The sequence below is a fragment of the Myodes glareolus genome, chromosome 4, assembly GCF_982192425.1.
Source record: "Myodes glareolus chromosome 4, mMyoGla1.1, whole genome shotgun sequence".
NCBI lineage: Eukaryota > Metazoa > Chordata > Mammalia > Rodentia > Cricetidae > Myodes > Myodes glareolus.
The window spans coordinates 108,259,535-108,282,502 of NC_142029.1; positions in this window are offsets into that span (position 1 = coordinate 108,259,535).

Sequence of the window (22,968 nt, forward strand, 5' to 3'; positions counted from 1 at the left end):
AAAAATGCTACAGGTTTGGAAGTCCACTTTGATTCAGAAGCAGAAATACACTTCTTATGTTTATATTCAAGAGATAATATGATTATATTACAGTCCAAAAAATAAAGATAATAAAGAATAAAGTTCTTTTAAAAAAGGAGAGAATGTAGGCATCATTCAAATGAATTCATCTATTATGACTAATCAGCTGATACTGCACACCACTAGAGACCAGTGATGAAGAAGTAAGAAGGTAGGATAGAATCAAGTGTTTGAAGGAACAGGAGAGTTGCTGACCAAGCTCTCTGCAGCTGCAATCACATCAAACACATAAGCAAATGTGTAATTACAACAAAAGCCAAAGTTTACTCTCTCAACAATCCTTTCTTACTTGAACACTGCCAAAAAATTACTTTGCACAACAGAAAATAAGAAGTAGTTTGGAGAGAACTACACCCAAATTCTCGAATATTGTTTATAAATGTTTGTTTAAGTTTAAAGGTGGATTTGCTATAGAGATTTGCATTGTTATGAATCTTGGTCTATTGATACAAATTTAAGGTTAATTTTATTATATGTACATTTCTGCTCTTGATTAAAGTATTGTGCTTGTGTCGCTCTTTTAAAAATGTAATGCATAATTAAGAAATATAGGTCAATAGATAGTCATCCATAATAGTCAAGCTTGCAGTCATGTTAGTTAGGTTTTCTAGATATATGGAGATATATTTTAGTTAGATAGATAATCTTCAAACATTTAAAATACCTACAGAATATGGCATTTAAAATGTTTTAAAAACTAAAGACTTTTTATGACAGTGAGACACATCTGTTCCTGGTAGCACCAGTCTATTTCAAGAGGATGATAGGCACCGAAGAGGCTCTTTATGGAGTTTGTTGGTCATTTGGGCAAGAGACTCCTCTTGTGTGAACTGCTTGATGTTATGCTGTGTGAGCTGGATATGTGGGACCCATAGAGAGATGACATCTGAACTTGCCTAAAGGTGACACTGTCCTTCATGCTTCCTGCTTCATGAGTCTGCCAGACATTCTTTCTTCCTTCCTTCCTTCCTTTCTTCCTTCCTTCCTTCCTTCCTTCCTTCCTTCCTTCCTTCCTTTCTTTCTTTCTTTCTTAAAAATTTCCACCTCCTCCCCACCTCCCTTTTCCATCCTCCTCCCCACCTCCCCATCCCTCTCTAGTCTTAAGAGCAGTCAGGGTTCCCTTCCCAGTGGGAAGTTCAAGGACCTCCCCCCCATCCAGGTCTATAAAGGTGAGCATCCAAACAAACCAGGCTCCCACAAAGTCAGTCAATGCAGAGGAATAAAAACCCAGTGCCATTGTCCTTGGCCTCCCAGTCAGCCTTCATTGCCAGCCACATTTAGAGTGTCCATTTTGATCACATCTGCCAGACATTCTGCAAAACAGAAAGAAAGTTACTGACAAACTACCAATATAGGTAAAGCTGTCTTTGAAATTGCCTACTTCATGGAAAAGTCTTCCAGATACAATGGTCCAGTAGGCTGAAGATGGGAGCCTGCAAAATTATAGAAGAATTTTTGGTGACTGTACAGGCAGCAAGATGTCTCTGTCAATTATAGAACTTTGGAAGTTGCTTACAACACACTTAGTGCTTACTAAGGTAATATTATCTCCTTCTGAAGTCTTTGATGTAGTTGGAGAATAATTATAATTATAGTTTTCCTTAGTTATGATAACAGATAAGGTTGATATAAATGTTGTAACTGTAATTCTTGCTTGATACCAGTTTTGTTATATGTAATTTTACTATGTTAAATTTATAACCTTCATTTTTATTTAGACAGAAGTGGGGAGGTGATGTGGGGTTCCCCTCTGTATACTATGAATGTTTTATTACCATAGGTTAATAAAGAAGCTGCTTTTGGCCAATAGCTTAACAGAATATAGCCAGACTGGAAAATGTATATATATATATATATATACATATACATATATATGTATTACATATACACACACATACACACACACACACACACACACACATATATATATATATATATAGAAAGAGAGAGAGAGAGAGAGAGAGAGAGAGAGAGAGAGAGAGAGAAAGAGTAGGCAGAGTCAGTGAGAGGCCATAGCTCCCACAGGAGACAGATGCACCAGAATCTTGCTTGTAAGGCACAGTCACATGGTGATATCAGATTAATAAAAATTAATTAATAATTAATTAATTTAAGATAATTAAGAGTGAGCAAGACATATGCTTAAGCTATTGGCCAAATAGTATTGTAGATCGTATAGTTTCTGAGTGATTATTTTCTGGCCTGGACAACCAGAAACAAACAAACAGTCTCCGCCAACATATATACTTATGTGATACAATGTGATGAGTTAATATATTTATAACAAAGTGATCTGACCGGATTTGACATGTGTATTAGTTATTTAGTTTTCTTATAATCATTATCAATAAAAAGCTTCTTGACAAGTACCTTCTGGAGTCCCTGAGAAGTGTGTGAGGCAAAGAGATCCAACATAAATCCTTTGAGACAGAATTCTCAGGAGCACATCCACAAGTTCTTAGCTACTAGAGTAGGCACAGACGGCTGCAACACACAGCAAGACGGACCTGTCTAATAGCTGCAGTTTTACCCAATATTCTTCTGTCTGTAGAATGTGTCATGGTTATTTGATTGTTTTCTTTCAGCGAAGCAGCTATTTTCTAATTGGGTGCTCAGCTGCTGCTGTTTTGATATTACATTCTCCTGGAATATCTTAACCAAAGCATTCTGTGTGCAGTATTTTTCTATTACTCTCTTTGTCTACTTTTATGTTAGATTCACAAAGACATTTAGAAAGGCTTATGAACTATGTAAAAACTGGATTGATAGAAAACATAATCAGTACATGAACTTAGCGTTCTGCCATGAATTCGGCCTCAACACATTAAAGTCTCATTTAGGAAATGCATTTAAGTTGTTTATAAATTTTTTTTTTAAATGACCTCTTTAATGTGGTTGAAGTTGACTTTTGAGTGAAGGAGAGTTTTGAGCAATGGGAACACTCAAGTCAGAGGAAGAACTTTAATGCTTTGAAATAATATTATCATGTTTTTATATACATTTATGTGATAGTTATATATTGTCAAAATATACTGAAGACTGTGATTTTGAGTCAAATGCTTAACACTTGTGAGTCATTTTAGCTTATTACACAAGTAAATATTACTACATGTCAATAAAAATAACCAAATTGATGTAAAAACTATTTATTGTGATCCTGTTTGCCCTCTGACTGCATGGTATGTGGAAACATACTTTGGTTGTATGTGTCATTACTGAAACTTGTTTTAAGGCAGTACATGTGGCTTGTTTTATTTGGTAAGTTATTTCTATTATATTTATATTCTAAGATTTTTAGACCACTTATACTGTGTTGGTTTATATTATTGTGCAATATATAAATTAAACATAGGCCTACCCTTTTAATCCAAAGTACTGGGCTGTAGTAGTTTTCATACTATGATTTGTGAAAATCATTTAAATACACAGCTACATTCCCACAATCTGTGGAGATATCAAGTTCCCCTAAGAACAATAATTCTGAGAGATTGGCAACCAACCAGCAGCATATGTGGGGTGAATACAATATCTTGATCAAAGAGAATGGGTGTTTGTTGTGGAGCTGGAACAATTATAGGGTATTGTTGTATAATGTTTTCTCTGTTCTGAATATATAGTGAAAACTCAATAGACACTTACTGAATATAACTAGATTTTCATACAATATGGAGTACTAGCAGAAAATATTCCGACATTAAAAGTGTGGCCAGGGAAGCAGTTAATCAGAATAGATGGGTTAATTTTAAGCCTTGTCTCCATTTGTCTTAGTAGATTATCAAGTCATCTTCCTACGTGTCTCCCTGCTTTTGTTCTATACCAACGTAGTGCTGAGACCATGTTCTAAAACTGTGGGAACCAAGTATGCACTTTGCTGAGGATATCAGAGGAGGGCAGTGTGAGAAACTGAGGCTTCCTCTGAGCTTGTCTGGAGATTAGGAGGAGGTAAGAATCAGGAAATAGCAAGGGGATTGACAAGTGTAATGACACTTCTTGTGCTTTTCACTGTTTGCCATCAAAAGTGTATCTGTAGTAAGGACACAGCTGTATTTGAACAAGTATCTAAAGACCATGTAACCACCAGCTTAAAAAAATCATATGTTAATATGTTGTTCTCACAAAAGTCCCCTTATTGCCAGATAGACATAAGATACAATCGCTGGGATTTTCCCTTCACAGCTCTGACAGTATTGACATAGCTCACTACATATGTGGCTATTCTGTACAATGTAAGGATTTTCATACCAGATACCAATAGATCTCTTCTATGACCTTTGCCATCAATAAAACCTCTGAGTCTCAGAGTAGACAATGCTAAGTGGAGCCTGCCCAGCACACCTGTTTCCTAATGTCAGTGCTGCATGTCAGTCCAACACTTCCTACAAAGGGAATTGTGTGGGAGCCCTTTTTGTTAAGATTTTTCTGCTCAGTGCAATCGTCTTGAAATTCACCAGGTTCTTACAAGTTAAGCTGGATGTTTGTTTTGAGGAAATGTCTAGGATTTATAAACAATAATCCATTTAAGCATTAATCCACCTTTCCATTATCTTTGACTCTTTCAAATTGTGATTTTTCTTCTTGGACTGGTAACTTTACCACTGCAGTCCACGTTATCTGGTTTTTTACTAAAGGATTTATCCACTGAGAATTAGCCACTTTTATCTTATGTGTACATTTTATTGGACAATATTATATTGTGTAATCTACATTCTGTTAACATTCCTTAAACAATCAGAGATGTTTTCAGCAGATAGTCAACTTGTTTGTAGATAAATCTGACTTGAAGTTGTTTAATTACTTTGATAGATGATGTATTTTTATGTCTAATAAATAGAGATACTGTGATATATTACTTGACCGTTACACTTCTGAAACTGCCCATCACAAAATCAGAGTCCAGTTTCCTGGGCATTAGTTGTTTATATCATGTCTGTATTTCTGGCACGTTCTGCAGATATCCTTAGTGTCTCCTGTAACTTCCCAGGCAGGCATTTATCTTGTTTTTTGTTTCTGCGATCTTCCTATGCTGTTTAGATTCTCTAGGCTATTGATTTTGTGTGCTTACAGGTTATCGTGTCCACACATATTCATACATTCATGGTCACAGTGGAGAAATCATTTACTTTATTCCTATAAGTAGTGTAGCAGAGAAAGATTTCATAACACACAGTATTAAATTAGCTTTCATAAGCACAACGCTCATAACTAAAGTGCGATTTTCTTGAGGGTCAAGCAAGGGTTCTCTGAAAACCATTCACCACTCTTCTACCATATAAAATGGCTGTGACTCTAGACTGTTCTGATAAATGAAATAAATATTCTAAGAATATAATTATAGTCTATAAATTTATCAGATTGGCTAATTACAGACACAGAAATCACAAACTATGGAAAAGACACCAAACTTAGCTTCAATTTTCTGCATATTTCAGAAGAATCATTTTTCATACTATAACCATTGTTGAACTCTGACTGAGCTGTAATGCTTAATTTGAAAACTAATTTAACTTTTTTTTTTTTAAAAAAATCTTGTTACTATAGAATAGGCCAAAAGCTGTGTGAAATTCATACTGTGACCTAATGTTCCAAGAACAAATGTTCCATCAGAACACAGAAATTATATTTAGCATTTTTTCCCAAGAGTATATAACTGCTGGCTTTATATCAATTTCAACATACTAAGTAGCAAATAATTATATATTACTCATTACATTTAAATTGAGTTCCAAAAGTTTGGACGTTGTATTATTTTATTGGTCCAAACCATAACAATTTACACTTGAAGGGGTTAGAGTTGAGAACTTACTTTTCTATATACTTTTCCTAATATTTTCCTAGTAAAGATCCGAGGAGAATTAGCATCATTGCCTACTGTGTCACGCATGCTAAAGTCTGCAGAAAACCTCTCAGCGCTCTTTAGCATGTGATTACCTTGGGATATGTTTGGAAATGCAAAATCTATCGCAAATCACAACCTGTTATGAAGAGGGAATATTTTTAGTTAGCAGTACTCTGACAGAACAGAACATTAAAAGTGATTGTAAACCAAATAGGGAGCGGAACGGTGACTTCCATTCTGAAAATTCCAATTTTAAAAGTCGATAACTTTGGGAATAAGCCTGGGGTTATATAGTATTTGGAGACAGGGTTTCTCTGTGGCTTTGGAGACTGTCCTGGAACTCGCTTTGTAGTCCAGGCTGGCCTCAAACTCACAGAGATCCACCTGCCTCTGTCTCCCAAGTGGGACTAAAGGGATTAAAGGTGTGGACCACCACTGCCTGGCTAACTACAACTCTTAAATTCTTAAATAAGTGAAAGGGCTAAGTATTATGGAGTAAATTGAGGTTTAAATTAAAGTTAGAAATAGGACTTAATTTTTCTTTTTTTGGCTAGGATTTAATGGTCAATGAATTACCTCTACTTAATCCCTTTGCTTAGAAATTTGTTGGCTTTCAGAGAATGTGTGGATTTGTTAAAAATAAATGGAAATATTGTTTTTTATTTTTATCATGCGATAATATTTCGGTATTATCCAATATGATATGTGTTTGGTGTCATCTGAATTAACCATAGAAATTTGATATCTAATATGGTGGATCAGTGATCAATCCTTACATAAACGGTATGTCATCCTCCAGGTAAATGAGATGTACTACAAGAATAAAAAAGAGGCCCTGAAATTACTTTATTATCTGTTTCGAATGAGATGAAGTCAGCTGCAATTACACTAGAATTCTGAGATTTTTCTCCTACATCCCTCTTCTTTGGACAAAAAAAAAAAAGAAAAGTGGATAAAATCTGATATATTAACTTTTATCCCATCCAAGGGTAGCAAGGAAAGCACTGTTGAGCTAAAAGACAGATTAGTAAAATCATAGAAACAAGGAGATGCAGACGAACACGACAAACACCTAGGGACACTGTCTAAGGGACCATAGGCGTGGGAATTAGAACACAGATTGTACGGGCTCTTCAAAACCAGGAGCTCTTACAGAACATATAGGTGAACAGAATTCACAAAGGGTGAGATTTTCGAGAGTGAGACACATGGAAAGGAGGACATTCTCACTGATGTTGTAGGCAGATAAGGGCTCTGTGACAACCATATCAGGAACCTTAGTAAAAGGTCTAACAGAACCCCTGGAAGTCAATGAAAATCAGGTTTCTTGTACTTTTTATTGCACAGGACAGTGCAAAGATTAACAAAACATATATGAGGTTTGTGCAATACTGTCCTTCAATCTCCTGCGGAGGTTGGTAGCATTGGTAGTGAGACATGATGCACTTCGCTCTTCTCCTATGGGTACAATGTAGATGGCAAGATGATGCAAGAATGCAACAACTGCTGGCTCCTGAGGCTCCTGGAGTCTCTCTCTGAGCTCTAAAATCCGATTGTAGATCAAGTAGTGTAGATCAGTGAGTGACATGTCGGGGAGCTAGGTTTCTATATTGGAATAGAAAGGGAGCCATACTGCACATGTCAACTCTGATTTTCCAGGGGGTGCTCGGAGGAAACAGTCAAGCTCTCACTAACCATTGTTTCCCACTCTTAGACAATGAGCCCCACAAGGAAATACTACTCATTTTAATTTACAAGATTACATGATGCAAGCACTAAATATTAATATTTTACCATTTAGAATTTAGCATTGTTTCACAATAGTTACAGTTACAGTTTGAAGTCAGTTTGAGGTCCATGAATTTAAAGAACAAGCTAACAGAACTAATCAGTAACCTCAATTAAGTTTAAACTTTTTGTCTCAGAGTTTACAAAACACTAGTTTATGCAGCTTTTAGGCATCCATTTAACTATATTCTCCCTCTTCTGCTGCATCTTAAGTAACTGTTTAGAGTTATGTATGTATGTTACAGGGGTCTCTTTCCTATACAGTCAGTAGTAATCTGAATACCAGGAAATAACATGAAGTTGATAAAGTGACTTCAAGCACTGAGAAGAAGAGTGACAGAATGAGATGAGGTAAACATTGCAAAGCCTACAGTGCTGCTTCTAGAACAAGTCAATTGATGTGTGCCAGGTACATGAGGTAGGGTTGCCAATACCAGAATTACAAGAATTATGATTTCCACATTAATTTCTCTTTTCCTTTAAACTTTCTTAGTTATGTTTATTTTATGTGCATTGGTGTTTTTCCTGCATGTATGCTATGAAAGTAGAACTGGACCTGGAGCTATGGACAGAAGTGAGGTGCCCTGTGGGAACTGGGAGTTGAACCTGGGTCCACTGGAAGAGTAATATGTTATCTTAACTGCTGAGCCATTTCGCCAGTCCCCACATTAATTTCTTAGAGGAATTATTAATTATAGCATTTCCTGAGTATAGTTTCCCTCCTTAAATAACCATAGAATTTAAGAGTACACAGTTCAAAAAAAACCAGAGAAACAGATTTGCAGCTCTTTTACAAACAGAGTTGTCAGTGATTTTCAAAGCAAATAGAATTCATGAAGATGAACAGTTCTCTAGATGATAGCTAACAAAGATTTGGTCAGTTAGAAACTATAGGCTGGTTGGCATTGCAAGCTTCTCAAGGGTCCATTTGAGCTGTGTTTAAAAGATTGGCCAAGTTATGACCATTTGTATCCTGCAAAATTTGTTTTTGATTTATAATCTCAAGATGATGAAATTACAAGGTTAGAGTTTTGGAGAAGGTGATTAGGTTCTGAGAGTGAAGTGTCCTGTCTGGCACAGTGGCACAATACGAAGGAGACAAAGGAAAGTCCGATGGAACAACCTGCCAAGTGAGCACAGCCAGAGGTGCTTGATTCAGGAGTCAGGCCTATCAAGTCCTTTGATGTGGGAATTGCTGTCTCAAGGATTTTGAGACATAAGTTTATTCTGTTTCTATGATACTTGGTGCATAATATGTTTGTCAGAATAACTTCAAAGCACTAAGACAGAAACTAGAATGATCAGGTGACTAGAACCCAAGGCAAAACCTCATGACCTCTCTTTTCCCTGATTTTATATCTGTAGAACTGATCACTTACTAAGAGATGCTGAATACAGAACATGCAGAGGAAAAAATGACAGGAGTCTCATAATCATGACCTGTGCCCCAAAGCTCTGTTCAGGGTCCTTACATTTGACTTCCTCAGTAACTGCCACACACTACCTGTTCTCAATGTTTTCCTGTTGAAGTAGTGTTGTAATGAACCGCTTGTTTGTCCCAGCCACCCAGAATCGAAACAATCACACAGAGGTCTACATTAGTTATAAACTGATTGATCCATTAACTCAGGCTTCTTATTTACTAATTCTTATAACTTCCATTAGCCCATAATTCTTGTCTGAGTTAGCCAAGTGGCTTGGTACCTTTTTTTGGCGAGGCAGTCACATCTTGCTTCCTCTGCATCAGGATCACAACTGCAGAAAGAACTTTCCTCTTCCCAGAATTTTCTTGTTCTTATCACCCTGCCTCAACTTCCTGCCTGGCTACTGACCAATCAGCATTTTATTAAAATACAATTGACAGGGTAGAAACCATTGTCCCACAGCAAAGTAGATTTTTAGTTTTATAGTTCACCCTTAACATAAATTCTCCACCTCTCCTTTTCAGGTATCTCCCCTCTCCACACACACAAAGTGCTCATCTTTGCTTTGCACTGACATTTGGAGCCAATGATGATTGGGATTTACTTGGTACTGGAGGATACTGTTCCCATCTGAAAACCCAGGGAAGGACTGAATTCTTCCTGTGGTATAAGAGAGTGGCCCCCAGAGGCTCATAGATTTGAGTGCTTGGTCACAGGGAGTGGCACTCTTTGAAAGGATTAGGAAGAATGGCCTTGTTGGAGGAAGTGCATCACTATGGGGTAGACTTTGAGGTTTCAATAGGTGAAGCTAAGTCCAGTGTCTTTTTCAGTCCTGGTGACTGAAGAACCAAATGTAGAACTCTCAGTTACTTTCGAACACCATCTCTGTCTATCTGCTGCCATACTCCCCAGAATGATGATAATGAACTAATCCTCTGTAACTGTAGTGTAAGGAAGGCCCATACAAGTTGCCATGGTCATGGTATGTCTTCACCACCTTAGAACAGTGACTAAGACACTTTCCAACATTGATTAGATTTCTATCCTATATCTGATGTCATCTTTCACTTATATGCATATATCTAATAGGATTTAGCATCAGAGGTGCCATTTTACCTCTAGTAAAGGCATGAGTTGTTTACTAGACAGGATGAATCTCAATTCTTCTGAAAGACACACCTATCCCTGGAAGATAGAACCTATTGTCTTTCTAATTGAGAACTTTGCACTAGTCTGTTCCTGACCCTTATTTGGAAACCATCTCTCTTCAGCCAACTGGAATGTAAATAGATAGCCTCAATGTTGCCCTTATCCTACTCCCTATAAAGCTCACTTCTACAATTCTCACAAAGACTGCACTGTATTCCCACCGTGAGCACAGTCCTTCAATAAAAGCCTCCCCAGTACCTGGTTAGGTTACCCCAGCATGTTCTTTCAATATGCTAGAGATGTTTTGTCACTGTAGGGAAGATGAGAAAAAGGAAGAAGTAGAAAAGGAAGAGGTTGAAGAAAAGATGGTAGTAGGAGGAAAAATAGAAGGTATGGGAGAAGACAAGAATGCAAAATGGATGGAAGGAAGGAGGAAAGAGCAGACAGAAGGAAGGAAGAAATTATTGAAGAGAAGAGATGGAGAGAGAAAGAAGGGAGAGAAAATGAAAGAAGAGGAAAATAAAAACAAGGATGATGAATATTCTAATTTAAAGATAAAATATCCAAGTTAATTGTTTAGACATAATTCTTATGTACATAATATCATTTGTTATATAGCTTAATGTATGCCATTGAGTTCAAGGCAGAAGCCCCCTTTTCATCTCGCCCTTTGAACTCATGTATGGGCGGCCAGTTTTAACCCCCAGCCTCTCACCTAAAACATCTTCTCTTCCTGATCACCTGCTTACTCCCCTGTTATCCCATCTACGCTCCCTATTATGGGATTTTACCGATTACTCATTACCTCAACCATGTGTTAATTCATGCCTACCACTGATTAAGATAGAGGATCAGGTATTATTCTCTCCCCAGACCAACACCCCTCACCCCTTTCCCCTAAATGGCTGTGCCCCTCTAAAGTAATTATTGTAACTCCCACAGCGGCCAAGCTCGAGGGACTTCCTCATTGCATTCACCTGTCATATCTTAAACCTGTTACTCTTCCTGCTCAAGATATTCCCCCATATACAGTAACTCAAACAGGGCCCTGTTCCCTTAAGTTCCAGAGGACACCAAGATCAGCCACTCTCTCTCCAGGTCCAAAAAATAAAAGCCTCATCCTTACTCAACTCTCCTGTGTTACAAACTCCATATACTCTCCCTCTCCCTCTTTCTCCTATCTGCTTTTCCAACTTCTCCACATCTCCAATGTCATGCTTAAATTTCCAGTTAAGCACTCAGCTGTTAAACATAGAGCTGGAGGTACAAGTACTGTTAAAAGCCCAGGAGATAAAAAGCAATGATTTTGTAGCTCCAAACTCGAAAAAACCTCACAAAACAGACTTTAACACAACAGGTTTATCACTGACTGCAGCAGTGTTTCCTGGATGTTATGGTAATACCATGATTTAAAAAAAAAGTCCCTTAGGATCTACTTCAGGTAAAGCATGAAAAGCTCTAATAATTATCCTTTTCAATAATTTCCTCCTTATTCCCCCCTCCCACAGTCTTCCATTCTATTGTCATCATAAACTTTTAATATATCTAAATTTTATTTCTTTTCAAACATTTTTTATAAGCTCCAGGGAGTCAATTGGACCTACCTAAATGGACCAGACTCACCCAAAATAAGTGTCATTTAATTCTTCCCTTATCATTCCTTGTCTCGGGAACCCCTGGGCAATTCCCTCCTCCATCCCTCCCTAAAAAAGAATCCCCCTTTATCTTACATCGTAGGACTCTCTTAATCACTGGAATCTAAATTTTTTCCAGGCATAATTTTCTGCCTTTCCAGCATCTTGTGAGGTCCAAGCTGCCAGCCAGCCAGTTCCTCAGAGCCCAAAAAATACAACAGTAATCAGCCACCCCAGGACATGGTCAAGTATCCAAACTCCTCAATGCCCACAAAATCAGCGTGAAGCAGTCACCAGAGACCTTACGACACTCCACTCCCATCCATTAAGACCCCCCAAACCTTCCAAATCTTTATTATAAACAAAAGGGTAGAGTGTAATTTTTCAGCCACAGATAAGGCTGCACTTTCAGGTTCTAAAGGCAGGCACATGCAGTCAGGCCCTCGGGCACAAAAGGCCCTGTGTGACCCACGTGCGAATATGCATGGTTACATCCATGTATAACTCAGCTAAACCCTTGCACACATGTGTGAGTCACCTATCATCTACGTCATCAGTGTGACGTTGTCACGCCAACTCCCTGTGTGCATGTGCAAGGCAACCTTTAAAAGCCTTAAAAATGGACACGCCATTTTTCTCTCTCTCTGCACCTCGATCTTCAGGCCTGTGCACATTCCCCTCTAATAAAATCCTAAGCGGGTTTGTTGGTGTTCCATGTCTCCTTCTCACTTTCGCCAGGCAATTTCAAACACAGTATTTATCTCCCCTTGGATGCACTTCAGTTCTTTTACAGAAAGCTTTGGGATAAGTGCCCCACTTCATGGATTTTACTGAAATATCAGGAGGTTTACAAGCACATATTGAGCTGAGGTCAAAACTTAATCAATGGATTTGAAAGATATGAAACAGTAGTTAAACTCATAAGTCACTTCCATTTATATATTTTTGCTTTTTGAGTTATACTGAAATAATAATAATTATCTATGTGGTTTTTAAGCTATAACTTTGAATTTATTTGGGCAATTGATTAGAAAACCAGATTTTGGTAGACATATAATACAAAGAAAATTAAATCTAATTATTACTTACTGAATTTGAGGAATACAGATATAATTATGCAATTCTGCAGTCTGTGCTATAGAAAGACTGAAACTTCGAATTCATCAGAGAGATGGCAAGGAAAAGACTTTACCATCACAGACTACAGATCAGATCTCTCTGTGTTGGTGCTAATGTAATGCAAGTGAACTATTTAATTCTTAAAAGCTCTATCTGTGCAATAAAATAAATTAAAATATTTTAGTGTTACTAAAATTAAAAATAATGTCTAGGTGTTTAGGAGAGGCTCTGTCAGTGAAGTATCTGCCATGCAACTGTGAAAATTTAAGTTTGATCTCCAGCACCCACGGGAAAAGCTGAATACAGTGCTGGACAGGTGAAAATGGACAGATACCTGGGGCTCACAGATCAACCAGCCTAAGTAGTAAGCACTGGGTTCAGAAACAAGCCCTGTATCAAAAAATATGGTAGAAAAAAATTTGAAGGTTCAGCTTATCTAGCCAGCAGGCAAGCAAGCTTCCGTCCTACAGGTGGGTTGCTCTAGCACCCCCATCTCTTCGAAAAGACCCTGTAATCTACAAGTCCTACTCTGCCCCCAAACCCTACTATCCCTCAGTGACCTCAGTGGAATTCTGAAACACAGGCTGCAACTACACAGAGAGGAACAATACCTGGGATCCTCTGCCCCACCTGCCTCAGCTTCTCTAGTCAGTCAGCAGGCAAGCTTCTTGCAGGTCGGCTGGTCCAACACCCCCATCCCATCTATCACACCCTGTAAGCTAAAAGTTGTTCCACTCTGTAACCCAAATCTCCTATCCCCTGTAACCACAGAGGACTCTGAAGAAATAGGCTGTGATTACAAAGAGAGGACCAAGAGGTACACAGCTTCAACACCCCTACCCCATCAATCATACCCTGAAAGCTACAAGTCCCACTCTCCCCCCAAACCTCCTATCCCATGACCTCAGAGGAACTCTGAAGCACAGACTGTGACTGTACATAGTGGACCAAGAGAGAAAACCAAGAGAGTGGAACAAGAAAGCCGGACAAGAGAGACCCCAGAGTGGCACCCTGAGACACAGACAGTGACAATGCGGAGCAGACCAAGAACAGTTCCCAAGGACACAGAAAGCCATGGCAAGGATTGGACCAAGAGGTAAAGACACTGCCTGCACCAATTGGAAGAAGAAAAGGGTAGGCACCAATGCAAAACTTCATTCAATCTTAAAAAGCAATATGGAAACACCAGAACTCATTGGTCATACACCAGGAAGATGTGATCATCCTAACCGAAAAGAAGTAGGAAAAAATGATTTAAAAAATAACTTTATGAGAATGATGGATACCTTTAAAGAGGAAATGAAAAATTCCCTTAAAGAAAATGGAAAAAAATGAATAAATCTCTTAAAGAAACATAAAAAAAAACAAGAAAAAACAAACGAACAGGTGAAGCAAACAGTTTAAGCAGTTCAAAACATGAAAACTGAAATAGAAGCAATAAAGAAGACACAAACTGAAGGAATTCTGAAAATGGAAAATCTGGGTAAATGAGCAGGAACTACAGAGGCAAACATAACTAACAGAATACAAGAGATAGAGGAGAGAATCTCAGGTGTTGAAGATACTGTAGAGGAAATAGATGCATTGGTCAAAGAAAATAGCAAATCCAAAAAAATTCTCAACAAAAAGCTTCCAGGAAATCTGGGACAGCACAAAAAGACCAAACAGGAAGAATAATAAGAAGGAGAGAAACTCCAGCTCAAAGGCACAGAAAATACAGTCAACAAAATCATAGAAGAACACTTTCTCAACCTGAAGAAGGATATCCCTATGAAGGTACAAGACACTTACAGAGCACCAAATAGACTAGACCAAAAAAAAAATCACCTTGCCATATAATAATCAAAATGCAAATCATACAGAATAAATAAAGAATATTAAGAGCTACAAAGGAAAAAATGTCAAGTAAAAACTAAAGACAGACCTGTCAGAATTACACCTGTCTTCTCAATGGAAACCTTGAAAGCCAGAAGGTCCTGGACATAAGTGCTGCAGACACTAAGAGACCATGGATACAAGCCCAGAGTACAATAACTAACAAAGCATTCAATCACCATCGATGGAGAAAACAAGGTATTTCATGACAAAGCCAAATTTAAGCAATGCCTATCTATACATTAATCCAGCCTTACAGAAAGTACTAGTCGGAAAACTTTAACTCAAGGAACCTAACTACACTCACAAAAAACACAGGCAACAGATAACCTACCACCAGTAAACCCCCCAAACCACACAACACTACCACCAAAAAAATAGTAGGAATTAACAATCACTGGTCATTATTATCACTTATTGTCAATGGATTTAATTCCCCTGTAAAAAGATACAGCCTAAGAGAATGGATATAAAAGCAAGAGCAATCTTTTCTATATATAAGAAATTATATGTCAAAGACAGACATTACCTTAGAGTAGAGGGTTGGGAAAAGATTTTCCAATCAAATGGACCAAAGAAACAAGCAGGTGTAGCTATCTTAATATCTAACAAAATAGACTTCAAACTAAAATCAGTCAGAAGAGATAGAGAAAAATGCTTTATACTCATCACAGGAATAATCCATCAAGATGAAGTCTCAATTCTGAAATCTATGCCCCAAATACAAAAGCACCCACATATACAAAAGAAATATTACTAAAGCTTAAATTATATATCAAACTGCATACACTAATAATAGGAGACTTTAACAACCCAGTCACTACAATGTCCAGGTGAACCAGATAGAAACTTAACAAAGAAATAAGAGCGCTAACAGATGTCATGACTCAAATGGACTTAACAGACATCTACAGAACATTCCACCTAAATATAAAAGAATATACCTTCTTTTCAGCACTTTATGAAGCCTTCTCTAAAACTGACAACATACTAGGGAACAAAACAAAACTGAACAGATACAAAAAAATGAAGGAAAAAACATATCTAATTGGATCACCATACTTTAAAGTTAGAATTTAAAAACACTATTTGCAGACCTTACAATTTTATGGAAATCGAACGGTGCTCAATTGAATCATCCCTGGATGAAGGAAGAAACGAAGGGAGAAATTAAAGACTTTCTAGAATTCAACAAAAATAAAAGCACAACATATCCAAACCTATGCGACACTATGAAAACAGTGCTAAAAGGAAAGTTCATAGCACTAATTGCTCACATTAAAAAAAATGGAGAAAGCTCACACTAGTGTCTTAACAGCACACCTGAAAGCTCTAGAAAGAAAAGAAGCAGACTTACCCAGGAGGAATAGAAGACAGGAAATAATCAAATAGAGGGTTGAAATCAATAAAATGGTAATGAAGAAAACAAAAAACAATTCGAACAAAAAAGGAAAAATAAATGGTTCTTTGAGAAAATCAACAAGATAGACAAACCCTTATTTAAACTAACCAAAAGGCAGAGAGAGAACATCCAAATTAACAAAATCAAAAATGAAAAGGGAGACATAACAACAGACACCAAGGAAAGTCAGAGAATTAGTAAGTCATACTACAAAAACCTGTACTCCACAAAATTGGAAAATGTAAAAGAAATGGATAATTTTCTGGATAGGTTGCCATCTTGGCTGAGAGCCAGGTCAGGTGACCAAGTTCTTTCATCTTTACTGAGGTATTACCTGCCTGGTTCCCCAGTGTTAACTTTGTTACATGGATGCCATCTTCACTGAAAGCCAGTCAGGTGACCAAGTTCTTTCATCTTTACTGAAGTATACCCTGCCTTATCCCCCGGTTTTCACTAAATTCCTCTTGTTGACTCTGTTATATACATGTGTTTTGCGCAGTGACATGCTGTGTGTAATAATTGTTCATTACATCTCATTTCAGACTACAAAATCAATACATCTCATGTTTTAAACTGGTATGTACTTTTAAGTCTCTTACAAAAATGCCTTATATTTAATCCAACCCTAATTTAAAATATATTAAGATGTTCTCTACTATTGTCAGGTCTGCCATTAACCTTCTATTGCAAACAGTTTCTTCTTTCTGTCTTTTTACAAGTGTAAATCTTACCTGTTAAGAGCCAGTACAGTCAAGCTCAGACCCAACCTTCCAGACAGATTCTATACTGTAGTTATGCCTAATAAACATCCCTCAACTGCTCAGAGATCTGGGGAATGTGATATTCAAATATTTAATTATTAAAAAAACTTGTCATAACAAAAAGAGACTGGTTGGCTCCTAGCAGCAGCACTCTACTTCCTCCAAAGAAGACAGAAGACAAATGGGCACACAACAACATCCATTCGCAGTTCTCTTCAACTGCCAAGTGCTGGCCATTGGGCAACACTGCCTTTCATCTAAGCTGAAGATCTCCTGACGTGGACAGGCCTAACTGCTCGGGTCAAGGTAGGCCTGTCTTCCTAAAGATTTCTTAACCCACAGGATCTTCTGGAGCCTAGCAGGCCCTGTGCTAAACAGCAAAAGACAAATGTGACCTTCAGCGACAATGGAGAACCCTAAAAGAGTAACTCTGGGTGTCAACCAAGAAAGTACTCTGTCATTTTCTTTAATCAGTAACTCAAGTAAAATCTTATCCTTCTCAAAGATCTCTGATACAGTCTGATAGCTGAGAGGTTTTGCCAGATTAAAAAAAAAAACAAAAAACTTCATCAAACAAATTTCAGATCAAATTTCTTTCTTATGCTGCCTTCCATAGTCTTAAAAATACTTTTCATTGTACAAAAATATGTCACAGTCATTATACAATGTATGTATCTAAAATTTCTGTTTTCACAAACCCAAAGAATTCTTGTGAGTTCCAGGGAGCTGAATTATAAGATCCACCTTAAACAGGTCAGATACATCCCTCAATTCCCTGGTCCTAAAATTTTTTTCCCTTAATTTAACTTTGTTCTTTGTTCTGCCAATACCTTAAACAGGTATAAGAGACACCAGACATTTTCATGCCTCAAACACCAGACAGGAGTCAAGAGACCAGCTATGCCAGGATGCGGCCAGCATCCAGCCTTCTCAGGTCCCCGCCCCCCAAAGATGATGCCCTCAAATAAGCTAGAAGCAGTCTTGAGAATCTGCTGCCCCAATTCCATCAACCTGTGGTGTCTAATCTCCCGCTTTTTATTATAAAAAAGAGCTGGGAATGTTATGATTGTTTGTGACTTTAAGAGACAAGCCATGCCCATTCCCTGCAGCCGCTCCCCTCCTCTCGCCATCTTGCCTCTCTCTGTTCCCTTTTCCCCTCCCCCTTCTTTCTCTCTCTCTGTCCTCTTCTCTCTCTTCCCTTTTTTTCTCTCTCTCTTCTCTTCCCCTCACTTCTCCTCTTTTTCCTTCCCATTCCATAACTCAACTAATAAATATCCAATTCTATTCTGTATGATGTGTCTGTTCATGTGCCTCCCACTTGCTCGCCTGGGAACTTGCACCTTTGCAGGGAACTTGCACTTTCTGGGGACTCACTGTCTCCAGGACCAGCCCGCCACCACATGGCTGGGCCTTGCCCGGGGCTGACAGCTCTTGGGACCCGCTGCTCAGGACCCGTAGGCAAAAATCATAACAGCTTTTATACCAAAATATAAAGTGAGGGGGAAATTTATTAGTATTCTGTTTCCATGGTAGTGGGACTAAAGTCACATTAGCTACTATGGCTGCTCTGTCACATAGCCTGGATTAAAATCTCTTCCCAGGTGATCTCCACAATTATAAAGAAGGACCAGAACAATATTAACATACCCTGATTCTTTGATTAGGATGGCAACATCCTGTCTGGAAAGCCAAGTGACCATCTCCTGTATTGGAGAGATGCAAACTGGCCTGAAAGTCTGGCTGCCATACAATGTATAATATTACCCCACAATTGGACTTGCCCTTTAGTCAGATTGTTGATTATCTTAAGAATCTCTATAGAACCTTCATCCAGCAACAGATGGAAGCAGAGGTAGAGATCCACAGCAGAGCACTGGGCTAAGCACCTAAAGTCCAGTTGAAGAGTGGGAGGACTGGGAATAGGAACAAAGAGATCAAGACCATGCTGGGGATACCCACTGAAACAGATTTCCTGAGCTAAAGAGAGTTAAGCAACTCTGGTAGGACAGAGAAGGAACCAGCAGAGGATCAAACAAGGCCCTCTGAATGTGGGAGACAGTTGTATGGCTGGGGCAGATAGGGAGACCACTTGCAGTGGCACCAGGATTTAGCCCTGCTGCTTGTACTGGCTTTTTAAAACCCATTCTCTTTGGATGGATACCTTGCTCAGCCTAGATGTAGTAGGGAGGATCTTGGACCACCCCCAAAGCAATGTGCCTTATCCTCTCTGAGGAGTGGATGGGGAATGGGGGAGGGTGAGGGGTAAGGCAGAAGCAATGGGGGGGAGAGAGTGGGAACTGGGATTGGTATGTAAAATAAAAAAGGATAGTTGTTTTTTTTAACAAACTAAAATAAAAACGATATACACAAAAAAAGAAAAAGAAAAAGAAAAGAAATTGAGAAAGAAATTTGACTTCAATTTTTGTCCTCCACATTCCAAAACATAGCATGAGCAATGTTGTATGAACACATACTTACACCCCACACACTTATACACACACACATATGCTCACTAAGACACTTATAAGCGAAACTTAAGAGTTCAAAAAAAATTGTACTTCTTTGCAGCATATATCTCATAAAAAAGTCTATTTGCATTGTATGTGGCTACTTATCTCAGATATTTGCCACAACAGACAATCAGAAGGAGATAGAGAGTTAAAAGTACTGTGTCAAAAAAAAGCTATTATATTTTAATTTTAAGCAAATAATGAGAACTTGTAGTTTATACACAATATTTGGAGATATGGAGATTTTGTTAAGAACTCACAAATTTAGGAATTTGAATTATGATATGTCTAATACAGCAATTTCCAATAATGTGTCTTATTTTGTACAGTCAACTCTTTCTTAAAAATATTTAGTGCCCCCTCAGTTTAAGCAACACAATTTTATTAGCGGTATACTTTTAAAAACTACAAAGTCCTTTTCTGCCTTTCAGATATATGATAGCTGTGTTTTTATCTCCTGCAGTTTTCTGTATTGTTTCTTTTTAATATTTAGTGTTTTTAGTGTGTTATGGTACGGAGAAAGTTTTTTGATTTTATCTCTATGGCTCTAAGAGTCTCTTGTTACAAGATAACCAACACCATTACAGGATTTGGGAGCTTTTCCGTGACAATTTCACTGTAATATATTCATTTGGCATTTGCCTTGTATATCTCCTTTTCCATGTCATGAGGTGTTTGCTTCATATTTCAGTTGTGTCTGAGAGTTATGGCTGGTGGTCACCAAAACATGAGAGCCTGAATTAAGGGTTGCAGTATTATGAGGTTTGAGAACCATTGGACTCTGTGGTACTCAAGACCTGAATCCAGTTTTGGGAAAATAATCAAAAGCTGAAAGATAGAGAAAAGAGGAAATACATTTTAGGAGTCTTGAGTTAGACATAAGAATTGGTAGTGAACACTCCGTAAAAGCAATTTATGTCTGACAACAAGGAAATATCTCCTTCTCAGTATGCAAGTTCAAATTCTGAAATCAAATCACAGTACATGAAAACAATCAAAACACCAATAGTATTTCGGATAATATTTTTGAAAACCTTTTAAAATCTAGAGCTATTAATATTTTACAATGTATGTAGAAAATAAGTATAGAATGATGTACAGTCATTTTAAATATATTTAATTTTATGTGTTTGAAAGAAATCCTTTCTGCCTTCTCTTTTGAGACATTTCTTGAGTCGTTGATGGCAGAGTCATGACTTAGATGTTTCTACTGCAGCCTGACTCTCCACAGCTCATTCTGTCCAGGTCACTCTTCTGGGAAGGTTTCCATTTTCTGAAGAGAATCTCCTTTTAAGATGGGTGGTAGCTGTCCCATTATCAGAAGATTTGAAGTTAGGATCTGCAGATGAGAGAGAACATGTGGCATTTGTCTTTCAGGATCTGGGTTACCTCATTTGAGATAACATTTTCCAGTTTCATCTATTTAAATAACAGATATGGGTGATGAACAAGCTGGACAATGTTACCAAAAAACCAACAAAGAAACAAACTAAATGATGAAGGGGAATCAACATCAAGGACAGCAGAAGAGGGAATCTAGTTAAGAAATACATAATCAGTTCCAAAGAGTACAAAAAGTTCTTAGCCCTCTATGGTAAGAGATTTTTAAATCTTTTGGGTAATTTATACTTCTTACTCAACACAGAAGGTCATTTAATAAATCCAACATGCATTGCTTCAAGAAGTGGATTTCTTTTTCATATACAAACAGATATTTCATTTGGCATTTTCATTAAAGGCAAAAATCAGCCAAATCTCAAGAGAATTTATTAATACAACAAATTTTATGTTTAGTTTACTGTGCACCATGCATTACAGAGTACAGGGATATAGAGATAATTAAAACATGTTCTCCAGCCTCAAAAGTTTTATAATATAATGTCAATCTGTCTTGAACCCTAGAAAGTTAATATAATAAATAAAATAATAAATAGTAGAAAATACATAACTAACATATAGTAAAAAGGTGTGAGGATGTATAATAACCCATATGGCAGATAGACTGGTGCTCTTTTTTGGGGTCCATGTTCTATTTAGCAAAAACATGCAAAATGTTAAAGGGTAAAAAGACTATGGGTGCTTAACTGGAGGATTTTAAATGATGTAGTTTAATGTAGATTGTTCAGGTCAGACAAGTGAATCATGGAAAAGTTCAAATGTAAAACAATAAAGTCAGGTGTAGAAAGAGGGATTCAAAAAGTCTAGTATGCTGGTTGAAATTGGAAGGTTTTGTTTTAATATATTCTGATTATATTTTTCTTTCCCCAACTTCTCTCAGATTCTTTCTACCTTCAGACCCACCCAACCCCCTCACCAACAAATAGACAAGAAAAAACAATCTGGATTCTTTTAAAATACATAAAATATAAGAAACATACACCAAAGAACCACAATAGAAATACAAAATCAGAAACCATCATATACAACCAAAAACCAGTAAGATTAAAACAAGAAAGTGCCCAAACAAATCAATATGAGACAAGAAGTCTGCAAAATTCCATTGAGTTGATCTTGTGTTGGCCACCAGGCCTACCCTTAAGTGTGGTTAATAAACCCAGTGAGAGTCTATTAAACTAAAGCCATTTTTCCTTTGCAAGCGGTTGTCAATTACAGATAGTTTCCTGGTTAAGAATGGGGGTTCATTTCCATCTCTGTCACTTAGTATTGAAATCCCATCTGCTTGAACCTGCACACACGCTGTACACGCTGTCACAGCCTCAGAGTTCATATAGGCATCAGTTCTATTGTATATGTATACTGCTGCAGTCTGTCCACCTCCTGGAAAGATTTCTATTAGTAAGGAATGCTTTGCAACTTCTATATGCTGGAGTAAGGAAATGGGTTCTAGCATAATCTCTAGTGAAGCAGGGTCTTGCTGACAACTTGAATTTGGAGTCATTAACACACTTTTCTGTGTTCTGTCATCTGAAAAAGAAAAAAGAAATACTAAACCAACCAAACGAGCTAACAAAAACAGAAAAAAGGAAATGAAAGCAAAGCCTTCATGCTCTTTAAATCACTCTATACCCCTGAGGAGATCTTAGAGTGGTAGTTGGAAGCTAATATAGCAGGCATCCTGTTTACAGCTTCCAAGGAGAAAACACTGTGAAAAGTTCAGGCAGATAGTAAACATGATGGAGAATGGTGTAGAAATGTCAAAAAAATTAAATAATCTACTAGTAGGTTCACACTCTGATCTCTGACATCTTCAGACCCTAGATGTGTAAGTTGGGTCTGGAAAAGACCTGTGGGTACACCTGAGCACACAGAACATAAATGATGTTGAACAGAAGAGTAACAAACACCATGTGGAATGGAATTAACAGTGGGTCAAGAGACAGCTTCGCATGACGACAAACACAGTGTTAGGTTAGTGGTGATAGTGGACA